Raw genomic sequence first — 12,038 nt, 5'->3', positions numbered from 1 at the left:
ACAGCTACCAGTGTTTGTTCCGCTATCATATAATCATACAATAAAGGATCCGTCTTTCTATGTATTCGCAATACATTACATTTGTCTATATTAAGGGTCAGTTGCCACTCCCTGCACCAAGTGCCTATCTGCTGCACATCTTCCTGCATTTCGCTGCAATTTTCTAATGCTGCAACTTCTCTGTATACTACAGCATCATCCGCGAAAAGCCGCATGGAACTTCCGACACTATCTACTAAGTCATTTATATATATTATGAAAAGCAATGGTCCCATAACACTCCCCTGTGGCACGCCAGAGGTTACCTTAACGTCTGTATACGTCTCTCCATTGAGAACAACATGCTGTGTTCTGTTTGCTAAAAACTCTTCAATCCAGCCACACAGCTGGTCTGATATTCCGTAGGCTCTTACTTTGTTTATCAGGCGACGGTGCGGAATTGTATCGAACGCCTTCCGGAAGTCAAGGAAAATGGCATCTACCTGGGAGTCTGTATCTAATATTTTCTGGGTCTCATGAACAAATAAAGCGAGTTGGGTCTCACACGATCGCTGTTTCCGGAATCCATGTTGATTCCTACAGAGTAGATTCTGGGTTTCCAAAAACGACATGATACGCGAGCAATAAACATGCTCTAAAATTCTACAACAGATCGACGTCAGAGATATAGGTCTATAGTTTTGCGCATCTGCTCGACGACCCTTCTTGAAGACTGGGACTAATTCTGCTCTTTTCCAATCATTTGGAACCTTCAGTTCCTCTAGAGACTTGCGGTACACGGCTGTTAGAAGGGGGGCAAGCTGTTTCGCGTACTCTGTGTAGAGTCGAATTGGTATCCCGTCAGGTCCAGTGGACTTTCCTCTGTTGACTGATTTCAGCTGCTTGTCTATTTCTTGGACACTTATTTCGATGTCAGCCATTTTTTCGATTGTGCGAGGATTTAGAGAAGGAACTGCAATGTGGTCTTCCTCTGTGAAACAGCTTTGGAAAAAGGTGTTTAGTATTTCAGCTTTACGCGTGTTATCGTCTGTTTCAATGCCATCATCATCCCAGATGTCTGGATATGCTGTTTCGAGCCACTTACTGATTTAACGTAAGACCAGCACTTGCTAGGATTTTCTGTCAGGTCGGTACATAGAATTTTACTTTCGGATTCACTGAACGCTTGACGCATAGCCCTCCTTACGCTAACTTTGACATCGTTTAGCTTCTGTTTGAGAGGTTTTGGCTGCGTTTAAACTTGGAGTGAAGCTCTCTTTGCTTTCGCAGTAGTTTCCTAACTTTGTTGTTGAACCACGGTGGGTTTTTCCCGTCCCTCACAGTTTTACTCGGCACGTACCTGTCTAAAACGCATTTTACGATTGCTTTGAACTTTTTCCATAAACACTCAACATTGTCAGTGTCAGAACAGAAATTTTCGTTTTTATCTGTTAGGTAGTCTGAAATTTGCCTTCTATTACTCATGTTAAACAGATAAACCTTCCTCCCTTTTTTTATATTCCTATATACTTCCATATTCAGGGATGCTGCAACGGCCTCATGATCACTGATTCCCTGTTCTGCGCTTACAGAGCCGAAAAGTTCGGGTCTGTTTGTTATCAGTAGGTCCAAGATGTTATCTCCACAAGTCGGTTCTCTGTTTAATTGCTCGAGGTAACCCTCCCCCCCCCCCCCCTCTGGTAGGTGAGGGGGGGGGGGAGGTTCCCTTGCTTGTTGGTGACTACTAATTGCAGTGCCATGATTGTTTCTTCTGCCTTTTCACCTCGATCGTCTTGAGTGCTGCTGAACCACAGGGGGGACTTCGCGTATATATCTGCAGTCACGATGAATTTGCGCCCCCGCAACGCCGTGGCTCCTTGAGTAAGCTTGTCTAGGAATTCGTCTATTCCTCTGCCTTATTGAAAATACATATTGACGACGTAAAGCACTCCTACCGGTGATTGTAATGCCACGACGTTGCAGTGGTCATCGGAGAACTGCGCGAGGGCTTTAGCTCTTAGCACTCTGTTAATAACCATGACTGCGGCCCTCGGTTTCGCTCTACAGTTCAAGTGGTTCAAAAGGCTCTGAGCACTATGGGACTAAACATCTGAGGTCATCAGTCCCCTGGAACCTAGAACTACTTAAATCTAACTAACATAAGGACATCACACACATCCATGCCCGAGGCGGGATTCGAACCTGCGACCGTAGCAGTCGCGCGGTTCCGGACTGAAGCGCCTGCAACCGTTCTGCCACCGCGTCCGGCTCCGCTCCACAGTAAATTACTTGCCAATTAACAACCATGAAAGGGATCCGCCCAGCTAGAGAGTACGTACGGCTCCTGCAAACAGAGCACATCCAGACTCTTCTTCTCCACCACTCTTCGAAGTTCTTGCAGGACTAATTTGCTGTTATGAGTGTTTATCTGTCCCACGTTTAAACGGCTCACGTGGAAAGTAAGTATGACTATCAGATTCTGGCCAGTTCTTACTCCAGTCGTGTGCTACTCTTCCATTAGTGATGACAGATTGATTATAAAGCTCATCGAGATCAAATTTCTCACTACGTCTTTCGAATACCTTTTTTGACCAAGTCCCGCAGGGCTCCAAAGTCTGTGGGGAGATTCGTTGTCTTAAGCTGTATCCTGCCTACAGCCTCCATTACCGGAAAGATGATGTCTCTTCGGTACTCGTGGCCGACAGGCACCACATGCCTTAAGGGTGTAGTGAGGACAGCCGGCTCCTCTAGACGAGCTAATTGCAAAGCATGCTCCAGGTTGGGGCATATCATAACAGGATCGATACCCAGCCCTGTTGTTAAGCCTGTTGGGGAACTTGAGCTGCTTACGGCATTGACCTGTACTTGCTCTTTGACACTTGCTTCATTACGTTCTTTCACCAGTAAACTCCCGACCACGGAATGCCCATGTGGTCTCACGTGATCTTCTATCGACCTTAATACTAGGCTTCGAGGAGAGGGAGCATCTTTATGACCACAGGGGTCTGTTCGAATACATGCATCTTTCATTACTATTGTGTGATGTTGCGACTCTGTAAACTTTTGAATAAATTCTCTGAATTTACTAGCCCTCATTGCATCCCTCAACCTCTTGCTCGGGGACTTCCTCTTTGGCTTCCTGTATTCAGGTACAGCCTCAGCCATGGTCAGTTCGAGCAGTGAGTTTTTGCTCTAGCATCCTGTATGTAGGGCAGTTTCTTCCTGTGGTGTTAAAATATTTCTTTCCTCTCTTTGTGCAGGGGATGCATATCCCAGTTTTATCACAGTTCTTTTTAACGTGATCCTCCGCCCCACACCTGGAGCAAGCCGGCTTTCTTTCGCAGTGCTTGTGTACATGGACCAGGTCACGACAATTGTGGCACTGTGGGACCACTAAATAGTCACGGACATTTATGGCATGGAATCCTATGTAAACTCCCCCCATTGTGGTGAGCTTGGGCCACATTTTTCCAGAGACCTCGGCAACGTGATGAACAACATTGCGTTCCCGGAGCCCCATTTTAAAGCGTAGCTTGAACTCGTTCTTAAAGGTGTCCCATTCCATGTAATCAAAATTTTGATCGTACATATTCTCATATATTTCGTATTCTTTTAGTGCTACTGGCACATCATAAAGAATCACCAGCGGGTTTCGCTTTTTTGGTGGTTCACATTTTATGGCTTTGTTTAACTTAGCGTTATTCAGACTTTTGTCCCTGTCTTCTTCTGTGGCTACATCTATTACTACAACATTTTTTGCCGCCTTAACTTTGTTAATTTTGATCTTATCCTTCGCAGGGTCTATGGTGGTGGTAAAAATCTCCTGCACCTTCTTAATAGTCTGACCGGGCAGGGTCTCAGAAAGATCGCCGTGTCCGGTCTTTTCGATATTTTGGCAGTAGTCTCTTTCTTTGTTTGAGTCTTTGTCGCTGCTTGTGCTGCCACTCCAGCTCATGTTTTGGCTGGTTGCTGACGCAGTCTTTGATTCTCTTTTTCTAGCTCCTCTAGTCGCCCCTCGAGCTCCGCACTGGCGATAGCACAGACAGCGAGTTCATTTTAAATTGCCAGGACTGCAGCCTGGCTGAGGTTTCCAATTTTGACACTAGAGTGTAAAATCTGGCTTATTCTTATATATGTTTCTAGAATATTTTCATCATTCTGTTCCCCTTCCTCCTCTGAGTTAGGAACAGCAGACACCGACGCCCCCGAGATCGCACTAGATTCACTCGCCTCTGTATCAGCCATGTTTGTAAGACAAGTGAAAGAAATGGGAGCCCGTCTCTTACCCTGGACCAGCTCCTCTAGCATGAGGGGAGGGGGGGGGGGGCTGCTGCAGTTCACTCACCGGTCTCGCCCCAAAGCCAAGGGCACTCCTGAGCTGCCTGGTTCAGCATGCCATCGCCAACCTACTGGTCCCCCTCGGTGGCCCCGTCATCGACGATTTCCCTCGGCGCTCCTCGGCAAGTGCACCCCACACTTCGGAGAGGAGAATGTACCTCTCGTACTTCGCCGCCTAGTAGCCCGAGCTTCCACCTCTCGGCCATGGACCCACTCCTACTCAGGTTGTGGGCCGGTCACCCAGTCGTTCAGCGGTGTGGACCCATCTAACCTGGCCCAGGCGATGTCACCACCTCCTGCGTTTGGCAGAACACGCCCCGGTTACCAGCGGGTGCGGCGATGCGCCCTTGCCGACTCGCGCCGAGATCCCACGCCGACAAACGAGGTGGCCGACATGCAGAGCACCTGCTGGTCTGTGCTCTGCGCAGAGAGGGAGAGGAGCTGCAGCTGCCCAGCGCACAGGGGTCGCACACGGAGTGAGCAATACCACCCGCAGCCTAGCAGCCCCGCTCAACCCTCCCCCCCCCCCCCCCCCCCCCCCCCCCGAGGGACAGATCTTCGGTCCCTGGACGACACAGCTTCCCCTTTCGCATCGGGTTGGGTCGCAGCTCTCCCTTTTGACGCAAGGCAACATCCGGGCGGGCCCGAGAAATGCCGAGCTTGACGTCTGGGGCCACGGGAAGGCGGAAAGAGCCACTTGGAAAGGAGAAGCTATGTATGGCACATCACTTCCCCGTGTAAGGCCTGTCACGTGCACGACCGACCAGAAGCGATACGCCCTGGTGCCAGATTCCGTGCCTTACGGCGCGCCGGCGACGGGCGGGCCCACACCGTGCGCACTGTCAAGCGACCGAGGAACTGCGGGCCTGCACCCGCGCTCAACTCCTTCGTCCCCACGCCAGACTTACTCTAAGATTTGCAATACTTGGGGAAGTAATGGATCAGAGTACTTTAAGATCTGTTTCCGTATTCTAGTATCTGGGACATTGAATGTTAGTGCATCGCGGAGCATTAAATCACCGTAAAGGTTGTCACTTAAATTTACACTTCCTGGTCATGCCCGTTAATTGTGTGTACCATTGGCGGTACGTCTGTTCCGGGTTTTTCTGCAAACGAAAGATCTGATATCTAGCTGCAGCTACTTGGACTTGCTGGTCATAGTATTGAGTTAATGCAGCAATTACTTGGTCGTAACTGAGTTCGCCAGTAAACGCAGTTGGGAAATAGTTTTTGTATTAACCTGAGCACTGGGGACCCTGCAATCAAAAGGAAGAATTGCAACTTTACAGTGTGTTGAACACAATGAACTTGGCAATGGGCTTGGAACTGAGTCAGGTATTCGAGCCATTCCTCTTGTGTATCCTTAAATTGCCTGAACTTTGGTCAGCGGCATTTGTTGGACTGGTTGATTGGTCGATTGTTGTTGTGCGGCAGACGCAGCTTGTGCAGTGAGTAGTTGTTGGATCATCGTCAGTAGGGCAGCGACCTGTTGATTCTGAAACTGAAAAACTTGTGTTAGAGCCATCACATTGTGTTGTCTGCGGCTGTGGCGCGGGGGCAGTGATTGGAGGGGGTGGAGAATTCATGGTTTACACAAAGCAAAGCCTTTGAAAAGAGAAATTGGATTAGTTCTGCGGCTCCCCTCCTAGAATACATGCAAGAACACAAAAACAAATTAGCAAATAGAAACACTTGAACACGAGCACCCCTGCAAGCCAAAACACAAGAGAAGCAAGCAAAATTTTCGGCCAGGTTGATAATTATCTTTGACCGCCACTGAATTATTCTCATCGCCACTGCCCCATCCTCGTCACCACTGTAGGAGTCTTGAACTACAAGGAAGCAAGGGAAGGGACATTGTTAAGGGTGGCCGGTATCTTCTTTCTACAACACAAATGCACGTGTCGATTAACATGGTTCTTTATTTACTAAAGTGGAAACAGTTACTTAACTGGAATAGAGTCCATGTTCTGTTGTAAAAGCTCATCAGTAACAGTACTCTTGCAGACAATATCGGTAATATTGCTGTTACAAACTGTAGTCTCACTGTTAGTCACTAATCTGGACGCTATGTACTGTCGTAGCCTGTGATGTGCTCTGCGAATATACTGACCGACACCAGACTGGAAGAGTGAGTCAGTGAGGCCTCCAGTTAGCGTCGGCGGCCTAAATACATGCTGTCGATAGGGCGTTGATGGCGTGTTGCTTGTTGGTGTGTCTTTGGCCTGTCTCGTGATCCTGCGTCTACTTATCGACCTTCGCGCTTCATCTTTGCCGACCGGTGTGCTGGCGACAGCTTACACCGGCACAAGTTCTTTCGCGCTTTGTGGAGGGAGGCTGTAGTGAATGCAAAGTGATGTGCAGTTTGCCCATGACTGTTTTCGAAGCTGTCGATTGGCAGTTTTAGTCTGTTGGCGAAAAATTCATGGGGACCTTCACGCGGCCTTGGAGCTAGTGAGTGGAAGAGGTCATTTGGTCGCGGTCTGTGCAAGAGTCCAGATGGTATAATATTCCTTCAGGATCCATGGAAGAGCATGATCAACATTCCGTTTTGCTCCGAGGAGGACTGCAGATGAAAGGTTCTACACTCCTGGAAATTGAAATAAGAACACCGTGAATTCATTGTCCCAGGAAGGGGAAACTTTATTGACACATTCCTGGGGTCAGATACATCACATGATCACACTGACAGAACCACAGGCACATAGACACAGGCAACAGAGCATGCACAATGTCGGCACTAGTACAGTGTATATCCACCTTTCGCAGCAATGCAAGCTGCTATTCTCCCATGGAGACGATCGTAGAGATGCTGGATGTAGTCCTGTGGAACGGCTTGCCATGCCATTTCCACCTGGCGCCTCAGTTGGACCAGCGTTCGTGCTGGACGTGCAGACCGCGTGAGACGACGCTTCATCCAGTCCCAAACATGCTCAATGGGGGACAGATCCGGAGATCTTGCTGGCCAGGGTAGTTGACTTACACCTTCTAGAGCACGTTGGGTGGCACGGGATACATGCGGACGTGCATTGTCCTGTTGGAACAGCAAGTTCCCTTGCCGCTCTAGGAATGGTAGAAAGATGGGTTCGATGACGGTTTGGATGTACCGTGCACTATTCAGTGTCCCCTTGACGATCACCAGTGGTGTACGGCCAGTGTAGGAGATCGCTCCCCACACCATGATGCCGGGTGTTGTCTCTGTGTGCCTCGGTCGTATGCAGTCCTGATTGTGGCGCTCACCTGCACGGCGCCAAACACGCATACGACCATCATTGGCACCAAGGCAGAAGCGACTCTCATCGCTGAAGACGACACGTCTCCATTCGTCCCTCCATTCACGCCTGTCGCGACACCACTGGAGGCGGGCTGCACGATGTTGGGGCGTGAGCGGAAGACAGCCTAACGGTGTGCGGGACCGTAGCCCAGCTTCATGGAGTCGGTTGCGAATGGTCCTCGCCGATACCCCAGGAGCAACAGTGTCCCTAATTTGCTGGGAAGTGGCGGTGCGGTCCCCTACGGCACTGCGTAGGATCCGACGGTCTTGGCGTGCATCCGTGCGTCGCTGCGGTCCGGTCCCAGGTCGACGGGCACGTGCACCTTCCGCCGACCACTGGCGACAACATCGATGTACTGTGGAGACCTCACGCCCCACGTGTTGAGCAATTCGGCGGTACGTCCACCCGGCCTCCCGCATGCCCACTATACGCCCTCGCTCAAAGTCCGTCAACTGCACATACGGTTCACGTCCACGCTGTCGCGGCATGCTACCAGTGTTAAAGACTGCGATGGAGCTCCGTATGCCACGGCAAACTGGCTGACACTGACGGCGGCGGTGCACAAATGCTGCGCAGCTAGCGCCATTCGACGGCCAACACCGCGGTTCCTGGTGTGTCCGCTGTGCCGTGCGTGTGATCATTGCTTGTACAGCCCTCTCGCAGTGTCCGGAGCAAGTATGGTGGGTCTGACACACCGGTGTCAATGTGTTCTTTTTTCCATTTCCAGGAGTGTATGTCTGACCTGACGCTGAGGCGCAGTAGGAATCACGTCTCGAGTTTTCTACGTGTGTGGTGAGCATTGTGCAGCCCCAGCAGTAGGAATGTTGAAAGTAAATTTTGTAACTTTATGGCTCGTTCATGGAAGCAGCAGTTGTTGTCCGATCCAATTGCGTTATTGTAGCTCGTTTCTGAGCTAAGTTCACAGTCACTGTCACTGGTATAAATTATAGTCAGGTAGCGTTATCCGTTCAAAGTCACATTTAAAGTCGAGTTACCACCCTTGTTTCAATATTGCGAAACGTCAGTCAGATCATTCTGCTTTATGAATGTTAGATAGCATATAATCAAGATGTTATATTGACTCATATTCCATATTTTATGAATAAATCTGTCATCATATTTGATTCTTTCCTTCAGTGAAGTTTACAAGACCAAATGATAACGTTTAATAGTTTTATTTACTTATGTAGAAGATGACAGGAGTATTCCTGTAGTGAGAAATGCAATGTGTCATCTTCAGTGATACTACACAGGGCCACTTTTTATAGTCATTTGTGTTACTATTGCCTCTGCATACTTTTAGTAGTGTCACTGAAGTGGTGGCTCCATATGTTAGAGTTGTAGCCGGCCGAAGTGGCCGTGCGGTTAAAGGCGCTGCAGTCTGGAACCGCAAGACCGCTACGGTCGCAGGTTCGAATCCTGTCTCGGGGATGGATGATTGTGATGTCCTTAGGTTAGTTAGGTTTAACTAGTTCTAAGTTCTAGGGGACTAATGACCTCAGCAGTTGAGTCACATAGTGCTCAGAGCCATTTTTGTTAGAGTTATCCCTGCCAGAATGGATAATTTTTTGGAACCTTTGTGGGGTTGTCAGGCTATTGTAGCTGAATGAGTCTTGCCAGAAGTCTTTGCCTGGTAGGATCGTGCTTTGATTAATAAATATAAGCTGATGACTGATAATTCTCAGTTAATTCAATATGACTGGATTGTGAACTATTGGTTTGGTGGTAACTGTAATGGCTAGCGAAAATTTAATAATCCATGTATTTTTCCCTTAGGTAAATAGTTTGTGTGTGTGTTGGTCTATGGTTTCTGAACCACGTGCTTTTACTGCCTACAGCCACGGTACCAGTGATGTTCTTTTGTTAGGATTATTTATTACATGTGTGCTAATACAGGGGAGATTTTACTTTCGGTTACTAGGCAGTATCCATTTGGGTTGGTAATAGCGATATGGTAAAACGTTACGTGATTGATAATGAGAAGCAAAGCATGGCTGGAGCGTTGGGAGATAAGAGATACAGATTTCAGTAAGGATAAAATACAAAAGTGGTAAGTGGACGAATTCAGAGATGAACGGATCGACCTTCGTGCAGAGCAGTCAGTCCAGAGTGTTGACAGCATGGAGAAAGTAGCATCAGATTGTGAGGAATTGTCCAATGTGAGCTATGACTATGAGGATGAGAGGAGATTCACACCATGTAGCATCCAAACCGCCATGGCAAGAAATAAGACCGGAATCAGCAACAGAGCGATGTAGTGTAGTTAATCCACGTGTCTCTACACCAGTGTTAGCAAAGAGAAAGAGTATGCAAATCGATTCAATTTTTGAATTTCTAGAAGAGGCAGAAGGGAAAAGGCGGAAGAAAATTGAAGAAAATAAAGACTTTTTTAAGAAAAGAGGCGGAAGAGAAAAGGTGGAATGAAAATAAAGAATTTTTATTACAGGTAGAAGAAAAATGGCACAAAGCAGAAGAGGAAAGACGGAAGTTCGAGGAAGACTTAAGGGAGAGATATAGGTGATATCAAGGACGAAATACAAAATTTTAACAGACAGCAACAGAAACAAAATCAAAACATATGGCAACTGACACAAAGACAGACGCAAGGGTAGCTTGTGTAGAAGTACTTGTAGCAAGGAAGTGAGCAGCAGCGGCAAAAAATCACGTGAGAAAAGCACAGCAGACGGTTTGCCGAGCGAAGAGGGTGCTAGTCACATTACAGGAACATGGGAAGAAAATTGTAAAAGAAGCGCAGGACAAAACATCGCAAAATTCGGAGAAGATAAGTCAGTTGGAGCAGCAGCATGAAGAACGAAAAGGGGTATAGGAGGATCACCCAGGAACTAATATGCAGCAGAAAGAAATCATGAAAGACATTAAAGAGACGCAAGATCACGCAAAACACATTGAAAGACTTTCCACGAAGAGAATGACACAGGCCAGCGATAGCAGTTAACGAATGGGGCCAGAAGAGGATACGGGAAGAACACATTCAGATATAACGGCACATGTGCATATGACATGGACTTTTACCACAAACGCCGGCCGAAGTGGCCGTGCGGTTAAAGGCGCTGCAGTCTGGAACCGCAAGACCGCTACGGTCGCAGGTTCGAATCCTGCCTCCGGCATGGATGTTTGTGATGTCCGTAGGTTAGTTAGGTTTAACTAGTTCTAAGTTCTAGGGGACTAATGACCTCAGCAGTTGAGTCCCATAGTGCTCAGAGCCATTTTTTGAACCATTTTACCACAAACATATCCTGTCTGCTCAAAACTTTCAAAATTATCGGCGCAGCGGCAATAATTTGTATCTGAAGCCTTGGATTGGGCAATCTGATAAGTCGATGACCCCCTCTTTGCCATTAAGAAGCTGGAAACTTGTGGTAAGTACCTATGGGACCAAACTGCTGAGGTCATCAGTCCCGACTGGGGGAGCCGCGCGACCCGTGGCAAGACGCCCCAGACAGCAGAGCTATTCCACGAGGCACCTTGGCCATCAAGATATAAGCTAGAATTCATATGTGAACAAATGGAAGGGTCAGTCGCGGTAAAGATGCGTGGCATTGCAGGCATCTGCAGAATATATCAGAGATGCGTTATTGGTCACGAGAAACGCAGACGGGACAAAACAGGAGATCATAACGTCCCAAGACTTGGAATCATCGAGGTTCAAGAGCCTGCGAAAATGTTCGAATTAGTTGTCAAGAAGAATTACTTTCTGGAAGAACCATTAGTAACAGCAAGATTATTCATTCCTGTTAAATGAAACTGCGGTTTAGTTACCAAAAGGTACTTGCAGGAAGGTGCGGAGATAATACTGAGGCGTTTAAAAGCATTCTCCGTGAACTGGAGTTCGCCTATGAAATGAACAACGGACGAGAAAAGAGTGGGAAGGAAACTTCCGCGAATCGCAGCATAGGAACAACGAGAGAACGACTAACAATAATCACCATAGAAATAGACCATCAGGAGGACGCGGTTATGGGCGACAGCAAGCAGAGGGATCCCCTCCAGATAACCGAAATAACTGGAACAACCTCCATCGACGAAATGGCAACAGACACTTCTATCGAAACTGAAGAGAACCAGAAAGGAGATATCAAACAGTTGAGGCCGTCTAACCCATCATACCAGTATCACAATGGGAACCCGTCTCTTGTCATGTGAAGCCTTTTGTAGAGTAAGGGAGGATGTAAGTTCATATTAGGCTAGATATACTTTTTTATTTAGGTTGTTGTTGAGTATTAGCATAGTTTGTGATGACCTTCACTAGCAGTTTGTCTCTCCTCAGATTGCAAGGATTGTTGGAGTGTCAGTCAGTTAGGAAGAATCGAAGTGTGGTGCGAATCTTCATACATGCTCGTCTCAGGATCACTACGTTGTGAAAGACAGAGAGAGAATGTGCGACCGATTCATACGGAGCAATTTTGTAACAGAGCACAAATCACG

Source organism: Schistocerca americana, chromosome X (genome assembly GCF_021461395.2).
Source record: "Schistocerca americana isolate TAMUIC-IGC-003095 chromosome X, iqSchAmer2.1, whole genome shotgun sequence".
NCBI classification, from domain to species: Eukaryota; Metazoa; Arthropoda; class Insecta; order Orthoptera; family Acrididae; genus Schistocerca; species Schistocerca americana.
The sequence above is the reverse complement of the archived record's forward strand: the minus strand, read 5'-3'. Positions refer to the sequence as shown.